A 12,173-nucleotide genomic window follows, 5' to 3' on the forward strand; every position below is an offset into this window, starting at 1 on the left:
ATAGCGAGTGGTACTCGATCGAGTACGAGTATTTCGAATACCGTAGTATTCGATCGAATACCTACTCGATCAAGTACTACTCGCTCATCTCTAGTCACATGTCCATGTCTAAATGTCATCATTGGAGGCCAGTATACAGAGACTGTTGAGGAACCAGGTAAGCAGTGGGTAAGGTATTACTCAATTTCTTATTTCTAAAATTTTTAATGGGTTGCACAAAAGGTGCAGTAGCCATAGCTAAATATATTGCTATTTTTATTTAGATGTCCCCTGGATATTAGTACTTTCTATTGTAAGGTTATGTTCTGGTTAATAAGCAGTGCAGATTTTTATACATTATTATGGCCATGGTTAATGATCACAAATTAATATTAAACATGATGGATTTTCCTGATTAAGAATAAAATGTCACGTCATTATTTAGTAATTGAGAAATGTTCTTAAAAATACAGAAACAATTATGACAAATGAACCTTCATGTTAAACATTATTTTTGGACAATAGCAGTTAATTTAAGTCTTATAACTCTCCATTAAAGATGGTTTAGATGGATAAATATTTCATTTACTCATTTGAAGTCATAAACACAGCACATTTATCCTTGTTTATGAAATTTTTCTGAAACCTACATTTCTTATTATCTATCATACAGTACCTTGATATTTTTGTATCTAGTGTCCTTCATAGCTGTTCTGCTGCTCTATGTTATACCAGATATGTAATGTCTATATAAGCAATGATACAATATTTTAATGTTTGGAAATTATTTGCAAAATAAGTAGTTTACACCCTTAATAATTGGTCACTTACACACTGTATATAGGTACATACAAATATAATTTATTAAATGTTCAGCAATTGAAGAAGTAACGTATCCCACTGACCATTATGCACGACTGTTGGTACAATGCCTTGAAGGATATCGAGAGATGAGTGAATAAGTTTGGTCTGAACTGTCCTCGGAGCCCTCAGACTTCAAACACAACTTTTTAAAATAAGTGTTTCCACATCTAGTTCTGAGTTAACCCAAACTTGTGGTCAAACAAACTAACTCCAACCTGAACTGAATATTAAAAGGTTTGCCTATTCATAAACTTATTTGGCATAGCTACTAGAGATGAGCGAACACTATTCGAAACAGCCGTTTCGAATCGCACGCTCCCATAGAAATGAATGGAAGCGGCCAGACTTTGCCGGCGGCCGGCTGCTTAACCCCCCGCGTGCTGGCTACATCCATTCATTTCTATGGGAGTGTGCAATTCAAAATGGCTGTTTCGAATAGTGTTCGCTCATCTCTAATAGCTACATGTTTTATGTCTTACTATATCTCTGGGACCTTAACAAAATTGGGAGATCATTGGGAGACCCTGTTAACTGATTCAAAATGGTTACTCAAGCCAAAGGAGACAATTATGCAAAATTTCAAGTTGGATTGGATTCGAATGTCAGATTTGATTCAGTCCAAATAAATTTGGTCCAAGTCCAAAAAGGCTCAATAGCTCTGTAAAGTCATTTATTGCATTATACCACTTGTCCAGAAAAGTTCAACTACTAACTGTTGGTCATTGACCTTATTTTAGTGACCAAGAGTATTCTAGACTACATGATCTAAACCAGCCAATGATGCTTTAAGATGAGACTCTTAGTGTAGTGAATCAATGAAATCATCTCTAGAACCAATGGAATATGAGATGGCCATCTTGGGGTAGACATCTAGGGGGTATATCCTATCGATATGTCTGGAAGGGGTTTCATAGATTGTAAGCCCTTGCGGACAGGGCCCTCTAACCCGCTGTACCAAGCAGGCATTGTTATCATTACATTTTTTTTTTTTTTTTTTTTTTTTATATATGATGTAGAGTGTCAGCCCATAGAGCTCACAATGTAAATTTTTTTCCCTATCAGTATGTCTTTGGAATATGGGATGGAAATCCATGCAAACACGGGGAGAACATACAAACTCCTTGCAGGTGGTTTTCTGCCCTTGGCGGGATTTGAACACCAGGACTCCAGCGCTGCAAGGCTGCAGTGCTAACCACTGAGCCACCGTGTGGCCCCCTTGTTATCATTATATTTGTCTGTATATTTTGTGTACTCTATGTAACCCCCCAAATGTAAAGCACCATGGAATTAATGGGGCTAAACTGCAACAGGGAAATTCAGAATTTTTCTCTGAGGGTCATTTCGGTATGAAAAAATTTTATCATCAGTTGTTGAGAAGATAATTCCAATTTTGTAAATTTTTTACAAATGTCCGCCACAGAAACTGAATAGAAACATCTTAATACTTCAGATTGATTAATAATGGATATATCTAAGATTTGGAGAGAAACGCTTCTTACATTTGATATCTTTTTCTTCTACTTATTAAGCTACAAATTATTTATATGGAATCAGAAATTATCGTCTAAAAGATTCAGTAGAGTCACATCAGTTGTAAATATAGGCTTACTTTTTCAGTAGCATAATGGAAATTGTCGTCTTAATATGAGGCTTATGCAATTTATTGTTAATGAACAAAAATTTTATTAGACCAAAATAATGTTCGTTATTAAATGAGAAAAACACAAAACTATGAGGGGAGAACCTTTTTTGGAATATACCATAACTAATACGAATTATAATGTAACAGTTTACATACAGTGATATGTATAAGGCGTTAAATGTTAGATATTGAATCATGCTTAATAGAGATGAGCGAGTACTATTCGAAACTCCTGTTTCAAATAGCACGCACCCATAGAAATCAATGGATGCAGCCGGAACGCAGGGGGTTAAGCGGCCGGCCACTGGCAAAGTCTGCATGCCGGCCGCTTCCATTCATTCCTATGGGTGCGTGCTATTCGAAACAGCCGTTTCGAATAGCACACGCTCATCTCTAATGCTTAATTTGGTAGCAATACTGAATGACGTTGGACTTAAGTTGAACTTAAGAGTGTTCCTCTGGCCACACAACAACATCTTCACCTCTATGGCTAAGGCTCCACATTGCGGGAACAGAGCAATTTTTTTTGTTGCAGATTATGTTGTGCTTTTTTGAGCCAAAGCCAAGAATGGCTACAAAAAGATATGGGAGATCCTTAGGAAGTTCTTATACTTCTACCTTTTTCCCAATCCCTTCCTGGCTTTGGCTCAAAAAAACGCAACAAAAAAAGCACTATTTCCACAGCATAGGGCCTTAGCGTATGACAGTTTTCTTTCCCTCTGTAAGACTAAGGCCCCACTTTGTGGAAACGCAGATTTTTTTCTGGCAGATTTTGTTGCGTTTTTTACTTCTACCTTCTACTCAATCCACACTTGGCTTTGGCTAAAAAAAAACAAACAATGAAATATGCAACAAAAAAGCTGCATTTCCACAACATGGGGCTTTAGCCTTATAGCTAGCTCACACAAAGTTAACGCGCGCGTATTCTGGCATGTATACATGTGTGAGAGTGTGAGCGCTCAAAACAGATCACATTCATTTCAATGTGTCGTTAGGGGCATATAACGTGCGTAATTTTGCGCGTGTAATTATGCGGCCGCAAAATTATGCGCATTATATGCCCGTAATGACACATTGAAATGAATGGGATCTGTTTTGAGCGCTCACACTCTGACACGTGTATACGTGCCAGAATGCGCGCGTTAACTCAAATAACTTTTTAGGTTGAGGCTCCACATTATGGTAACACAGCTTTTTTTGTTGCAGATTTTGATGCAGTTTTTTGATTCATCCTTCCATAATATTTTATTTCTAGTTTTCTCTCCTGGTTTTGGAAAAACATTGGCAAGAGGATTGTACTCTTTTAGGTTATATGTACATAAACATGTACTTTACTTCGACATCTCATGGGCCGTATACCTGTACATAACAATACTTGAGCTTAAAATTGCCTATATATTTCAGCGCTGTCATATAACTGTTCCTCTTATGTCAAACAATAGGGGAGCCGTTGTAATGGTGCACAGTTCTGCTGCCAGGACATGGGGGTGGGTGTTTGTCTTCTTTACCATTTTCCCATGACCATGGTACTAGTATGTCCTTTTTCTTCCTACAATACAGTCTTTCTAGAAGAGAGTCTTGCATAGGTTCTTGCGACCTAAACGCAAAGATGACAGGACCAACAACCTCCAATTTCCAAGGACCTCATATCGGTTACATAATCTTTCTCTATGGCCTATACAGTGTGTTCTTGCAAAAAAAGATAAAATAATACTATGGGTTTAGCAAAAATGAACATACTATAATACCGCGAGCTGTTCCAAATACCGTATTCAGCTCTGCTGTATTAACATAGTCTATTATACACGAAAAGAGTCAAATGAATCACAATCTCGAACAGAAATTTTGTAACCAACCTAAAATCTCATCTCAGAAGATTAAAATTATTTATTAATATTAGAATAAATTATTTAATAGAAAAGGCCGATGGCAAAAATCAGACAGTTTTCTGGAAAATTTGTTGTGTTCATCAAATGCAATTTGCTAATGACAAAATTTTTCACACACAATAGACTGCACTATATGACTCCGTCCTCGGGCTTTTTAATTATCTGCAAATGACATAAAATAAAATTGACCTATAAACATTGCATGTCTAGATGGCTTTCTGTGCGGGAAAGCAGAAGCAGGAACATTATCGAAAGCAATGGCTACAGAGTTTTATTAAGTTTTTTGGTAATTACAACTGACGACAGCACTTAAGTCTGATATTCAGGCCTCATTATGAAACCTCATAAACTAAGGTGACATACTTTATGGCACTGAAGTATCTACATGTGTTTCCTTATATTATGACATGTAAATTAACAGAGCCCAGACAATGGGCTCTAAAACTCCCCTCTATATTGAGCCTACATATAGTAAAATTCAGCAATTTACAAGCATCTACTTTGTATCTTCACTGGCACGAAAATGTGCAGTGCATTGCTTCAGGAGGAGATAGTAACCCCTTGTTCACATCTGCCTTTGGTAATCCATTCGGGGAATCCGCATGGGGACCCCCCGAACAGAATGCCAAACGCATTTGCAAGCGCTGTGCAGTAAAAGCACAAGGACCCCATAGACGATAATGGGGTCCGTGTGCTTGCTGCGAGATCTCCGCAGGGCACATGCGGACAGGAAAGTACTTCAAAATCTACCTTCCTCTCCGCATGAGTCATGCAGAGATCTCGCGGCAAGCACACAGACCCCATTATAGTCTATGGGGTCCTTCTGCTTTTACTGCACAGTGCTAGCAAATGCGTTTGGTATTCCATTTGAGGGATCCCCATGTGGAATTCCCAAATGGATTTCCAAATGCAGATGTGAACAAGGGGTAAGATTGTACTCATTTATTGATGTGATAGCATGCTACAGCATTCAACTAGTAGCTAAATGGTCATATGGAACTTTCTACTGGCAGCAGATTGTGGACCCACTGTGTAAAAGATGCATACATGGCAAAAAAAAAACACAGGCCAATCATATAGATTTGCATCCAAACAGGCAGGCAGATACTATGACAAAGTTCAGACATAGCAGATGGAAGGACTGTCATCCACAGTCTTATAGATATGACTCCAGCATCAGACAGAGACCTATCTTAACTATGCAGAGGATGGAGAGATGGAAAGATAACATGCATGCACCCAAATAGATCAGGAACAGGTAACTGAGACATTACAAAGTCAGAGTGTCGCTACAGAAGCAGACTTTTATACACATAAGCAGACAGGGATTGGCAGGAGGAGGTTTAGCAGGTGAACACACTAATGCTTAAAGACAAAGGAGTGGTCTCACAGTGGTATCCAGGCAGCTATGATGTCTCCTTAGGGAAATTGCCCTTTCAGGCCACCGAAAGGTACGGTAGATTGTGATAGAGATTTTCATGAATGGGTACAGTTTTTATTTCTTATACAATAATTTTGTCTTGTTTGATCATTTTTGTAACTTAATGCATAAGATATACTAATTTTCCAATTTATAAAAATAAAAAAGCAAACAAGCCCTTTGGAACTACAAGGACATATTGTCATTGCTCCAAAGAAGTAAGCAGCATATTTGCAAAAATGGCAATCTCCCAGCAACAGAGAGGAAAATACAGTTTTATTTAGGGGATCTTAAACTATCTATTTGCATGCTCCCTTTCAATCCATGTTTTTGCTATGACTAGGAGCCTAGTAGGTGTTCCTATATAGTGACTGACAACTATCTGTGATACAACTGTCAATCTGAATAAGACATGCATGGACTCCTACTGAATCTTTACTGAAGTGGCTATATCAGTCTGACACCATGCTCAACATGGCAAGCTTCATTTAAGGGGTAGTGGGTTAAGTATTCAAGAAGTACTCAGTCAACATCGGACCCTTATCCTGCAATGTCCTGAGAGCCCATACACTAGGGGTCAACATCTGGCTGATCTGGAATACCAAAGAACATTTATACAGCTGCAATAACAACATGAAGATTCTAAGAAGGCCGATGCCATTTGACATAACCAAGGAGTAAAAGTCAAGTTATTCAGCTGTGTTACCATCCCGTCAACTTTTCCACTAATAGGATCGAGTCATGTTCTGTTACAAACTATAACTTATATACACATTCCCAAACCAAAGCCTCTAGAACTGAACATTATAGTGGTAAAATGGTGGTTCTTAAATGCATTTCAAAAAAATATTGAAATATATTGAGTAAATAGAGTGGAACAAATAGACGGTCTCTTATTTTTCCACAAGACTATATAACGCAATGCATAGTAGGAAATATAAACCCCAGTGGATAAAAGCAGCGTAAATTGCATGTAGACATAATTAAGGTTATTAATCAAGTGGCAGAGACTCAATCTGTGCTCATGAATATCACAATTAGCACTGAAACATCAGATGCAGCATATAGAAATGCTTGCAGAAATTTTCAAAGAAATTCACATTTGTTTCTTTAAAGACTTTCGAGACCTTCACCATCCTCCAAGGGATTTCCTTACAAACCGACATATCATTACCTCTCCACAAATATCTGTCAAGTAAGACATGAAATCGTAGAATCTCCCGCTTAAAGATTTACATCTTGGACGAGAAATATTCTGCAGAAATGACTCATCTATCTGCAGACCTAAGGAAACTAAAACTTAAGAACAGTCTAGTAAAAAAATATGCTTGTTTCTAATAAATATCAAGATTTCTGCTTGCTCAAAGGAAATTAAAATTCACTGTTGTATCTAAATAACCAGGTATTGTTCAATCCATCATCAGCATTGTACCAGAATATGAATTTAGCGAAATGCAGTACACATGGCTATGCATTTAACTCCCAGAAGAGCCTCTGACTTGTCTGGTTTGCACATTGCTTCGGCAGTATTTTAGAGGACACCACCTGGTTATGTATTTATATATTTACCAATAAGAATGGGTTCACGTCTTCGTTAGTTAGTCTTAGTTAGTGTCCCTGCACGGAATCAGTTTTTGTGATCCATCTAAAAATCATAAAAACTAATTAGAAGGGGTTATTTAAAAAATTGGGATTTCAAAACCATCCGATGGCATGCGTTGGGAGCATTTAAGTTCTTTTGAATGGAGACAAAAGCTGGACTGGCGGCACTTATGCTCCATTCAAAAAGTAAGTATACACAATAGACAGCAAAGAATCCATTTTTTGAACATTGAGGTCTATTGCAGGTGACACAACCAGATCACCAACATATAGTAATCGCTTTTAGTTTGTTTTTCACTCAGTTTTTTCTTCTTTGTGCATGCCCAGAATGAGAAAGTAAGAAAAAAAAGAATCCCCAAAAAAGCAGACACAAATGGCCAATTGTTTTGACAGATACCCATTGATTTATCCATCAGAAAAAGACGGATTATACTGCAGTATGAGCTGTTAAACTGTTTATGATCATATTTTTGATGAATCAGGTTTTTTTTTAGCTGAATTTGGAATGGGTAGAACATGGGGTAAGGAAGAATAATGCAAGAAAAAAACTTTACTTATATTCTACATATGTACAATTTAATGTTACCAATATTAGCTTGTGTGTTGGCTAATTCTTTATATGCATTAGTCTGGTCATTTGTACCACCTAATCTTAGTGGGGCAGATTTATTAAGACTGTTGTTTCATATGCCAGTCTTATGTCCAGGTATAGGGCATCTGTGCGCTAGGATGGAGGTCTGAGCTAGTTATGAACTGATGTAGATTTCACTTATAGTCACATCTAAAAACTGGTTTTAAAAAACTATATTAAACATGTTGGGTCGAGGCACTCCCATCTGTAATGAAGGGAGTCCACTTGTGGCTTTATAAGAGACTTTAAATACATTGGAAACTTGTTCACACTGAGGAAGCCAGCAAATAAGTGGGGTGCCATACTTTTCCTTTAAGCTTCCGGAGAACAAAAGAACTCTAAGTATAAGGTTATTCTGTCTTTTCTCCTTTTAGTTATAAAACTGTTATGCTTGCTTGTCATCATGTTATATCTTGCTATATCACTGAATCCTTAGGGCATTTGTTAAATTGTTAAATGTAATGGTACTTCTTCTATGAACCCATTACCTTTTTGGAGTGTGTTTGTGTCTGATTGCTTGAAATAGTAGTGTGTGTCTGGGATTCCTATTGATTCTGATGCTGAGTACAATAGGTGGTGACGGAGTGTATTTGGGATGTGTGAACTGTGTTGGGGTGTGGAGTGGTTAAGTGAGTGGATTGAATTGACCCCGACAGCCACACCCATGTGACATGCTAGGACGGTCCATATGTGACACCGCACCAGCCCTATCCTCTTCCCACATTCGTAAAATTGGCCAAATGTGCTACACTGTATCATCCCTCTATGCCAGAAATCTGCCATATAGAGATTAATAAATTTCCCCCAATGTTGGTAGTTTAAAGGGATTGTGCAAGTGTTGCAACTTATCATCTTATCATCAGTGATCAGACCTAGATCGACTTATACTCCCATCTGCATAGAGCAGTAGTTACAATGGGGTGCTGCAGCTCTGTTTTAGGACAGTTAGGGGGAGTTCACACGGAGTAACGTGCTGCGTGATGTGGCACGTATACGCCGTGTGAGATTTTGCGGGCCGCATACGCTCCCATTGATTTCAATGGGAGCTGGTATCGCATACGCGGCGCTATTTTGCGGCCGTGATTTTGCGGCCGCAAAATAACGCGGCGTTTATGATCCACGCTCCCATTGAAATCAATGGGAGTGTATACGGCCCGCAAAATCTCACATGGCGTATACGTGCCACATCACGCGGCACGTTACTCCATGTGAACTCCCCCTTAATGTGCTGTACTTGGCTTCTTTTTGGTAGTGTCTTATAAATCAAAGAAGTTAACCTAGATCAGAACAGAGTTATGTTGTGCTAAGAGTGGCAAATGACTGCAGTAGTAGTGTTAACATAACATCACCGTTGTAGCCGCACCACATGCAAACAGCTAATGGAGGGAAGAACACAGGTAATAAGTATCATTACATATTTATTTTTTAACCAATCATATATTTATGGCCTATCCCCTTTAAATATTTCATCAACTAAGAATTTTGTGAGTCTAATAACCAGGATAATAATCAACACAGTGCACCAATAGCTAATGGGGTGGCTTTATTATAAGGGATTTCGTAATATATTTTTTTCGGCTTAAAATCTGAGTTTGATTGACTTCGACAGTGAACAACATGCATGAATGGAGCCGGAGACAAGGATAGTAATAAAAGTGCCCTTTTAAGTCAAAACAGTTTAAACATAGCAAGAAAGTCATAGAATTTTACAAGACAGAAGTTTCATTGTTAATGTCGGTAAGCGCAGTTTGTTCTTCAAGCAATATTACCCAACACAAGATAAAATAGACCTTAAGAAACACAAACAAACTAGGTAATCTCAGTAAAGACCATATAAAGAGCAGTCGTACATTCCATGATACATACCTTTTTGATACATTTATTTTACTTTTTAGTCAATGTAGACTTTGTGGACAAAAGTATTGGAAAACCTACAGTTGTATAAATTTTGTGTTAATCCGATTGTCCAGGGAAAGTGCATTCAAGAGGACTTGTGTGACTTGGGAGAAGTCTTGTAAATGAGAGAAGGAGCTTCTGATTGTAGAGGATATTATTAGCCTTGGGTTATTGGCTTAACGGACCTCCAGGGTATGATGGTAGACAGAGATGCTGGGGGAGATGTAAGGATGTGCAGCCCTATGGTGAGCTTTGTAGATGACTGTGATGACTTTAATTTCTATACCATAGTGGACAGGCAACCACTGTTTCCCCTGGCATAGACTGAAGTCATCAGTGTAGTATTTAGATTGATAGATGAGCCTGGTTGCTGTATTCAGAATAAATTGTAGATGGGAGAGTTTAGTGAGGCGAAGACAGATCTGTACTATTGTCGAGAATCGACAAATCGACAAAATGGAGAGAGGGGGAAAATAAGAATATCACAGATATGTGCTTCCTTACCCGTTTTCTTGGCTGGAGGTGTCCAGATATGTGAATCACAAGTTAAAAAGCTTTTCTTAAGACAACATGATTTCTTTCCAAGTTATATGGCTAGCTATCCAATATGTGTCCATGCTGTGTGTGTGAACTGCAGCCTGTCAAAGCAATTGATAACATGTTCTGACATTGTGTTGAATTATTTTTATGAGAAGTTGGAAACCAAATTAGAGATCAGTTGAGTTAAGAGCACAAATGTGTGTAATGTGATTATGGCAGCAATGGCAATGGTATTTAATTCTACTTTGCATTGCGCTTTGCATAGAATATTCTTTTTCTGAATAACATATTTTTATTAAGCTTGTATAAAGAACATAAAATCAAAGAATATTCCATAAAATTCCAAAGACAAAGTAAAACAGCAATGCTTATATAAGGTGGTTCTTTTCAGTGACTTCTAAATGGAAAGTTATTTCACTTTAACATTTTACTTTATATAATAGTTTTTTAGTTATTTCTATTTCTCTTCTTTTTTTTCTTAAAATTATGTCGATCTCTCTATGATTTATTTTATGAATCAACATTAAAGAGACTGTCATTTTTTTAATAGTGCTTCAGAAGGGGCTGTGAATTTAAAACTAATTTTCACCTCTCTCCAGGCCTCCATTTCCAACTCCAAATCCTTAGTGTACATGTTCCCTGGCTGACATCACCAGTGATGTCCCATTTATGCTTGGTGACTTCACCAACCAATCACAGGCCTCAGCCATGACCTCTTCATAAATGGCCTATGACTGCTGTGACATGTCATTTGTGAAAAGGTAAAGGAACACAGAACAAAAGCACCGTGCGGCACCTAAGGTATATCAATAATCACCTTCTGGTGCTGTGATATAGTCACAGCACCAACAAAGTCACACAAACAGATCAGAGTGGCTAGCAGCAGCAGGTCATAACCGCAATAGTGCGTAGAGAAATCACCAAAAAGGACCAATCCAAGCTAAACAATATAAGTGTAGGGAGGACAAAAAGATCTGCGCTTACTTACCGTAGTCTTGTCACAATCCTTTATTAAAGCCTTTCACACACAACGCGTTTCGAAACCTTTGGTTGGTTTCTTCATCAGGTGTACTGATGTGTGCTGTCCTTATGTAAACCTGATGAAGAAACCAACCAAAGGTTTCGAAACACGTTGTGTGTGAAAGGCTTTAATAAAGGATTGTGACAAGACTACGGTTGGTAAGCGCGGATCTTTTTGTCCTCCCTACACTTATATTGTTTGGCTTGGATTGATCCTTTTTGGTGATTTGAGAAAAGGTGACAGCAGAGCGACCATGAATCTACTGCTAACTGGAAGAGAGGCCCGGGAGATAGGGGACAATGGTTTTTATGTTTATGGCCCCGTAGGCAGCTCTATTAAACATTAAAAAACAGGAGTCATTATATTGGCATTCTTGGGTTCACATAACTAAAACTATTTTTTCTGTTTCCTGATACATTTCTTCCTCTGCTGAGATATTAGGTTTTTTTCCTGATATGCTAATGAGCTGTTGGGTGCACCGAGGATATCACTATGTCAACATTGGTCTCATCATCGCACCAAAAAACTACTGACCTCAGTAGTAGGTCCCCTACGTACCTTGTGCCATTTACCCCAAAGGGGACAGTGTCTGGTAGAGAATGCTACCTCTGTAAGGTAGGTCTGTGGAGTGATGAGAACAATGGTGACATACTCGTTGTACCAAACAGTTCATTAACATAACAGAAAAA

The 12,173-nt window shown here is 38.1% G+C and overlaps 1 protein-coding gene across 1 annotated transcript in view; it reads left to right on the top strand.

Annotated features, from left to right (window-relative positions):
- The window catches only part of SLC6A1 (solute carrier family 6 member 1), a 150,097-nt gene that overhangs the window by 54,801 nt on the left and 83,123 nt on the right, over positions 1 to 12,173 (top strand). The window lies entirely within an intron of this gene.

Source organism: Leptodactylus fuscus, chromosome 9, assembly GCF_031893055.1.
Source record: "Leptodactylus fuscus isolate aLepFus1 chromosome 9, aLepFus1.hap2, whole genome shotgun sequence".
Taxonomy (NCBI): domain Eukaryota; kingdom Metazoa; phylum Chordata; class Amphibia; order Anura; family Leptodactylidae; genus Leptodactylus; species Leptodactylus fuscus.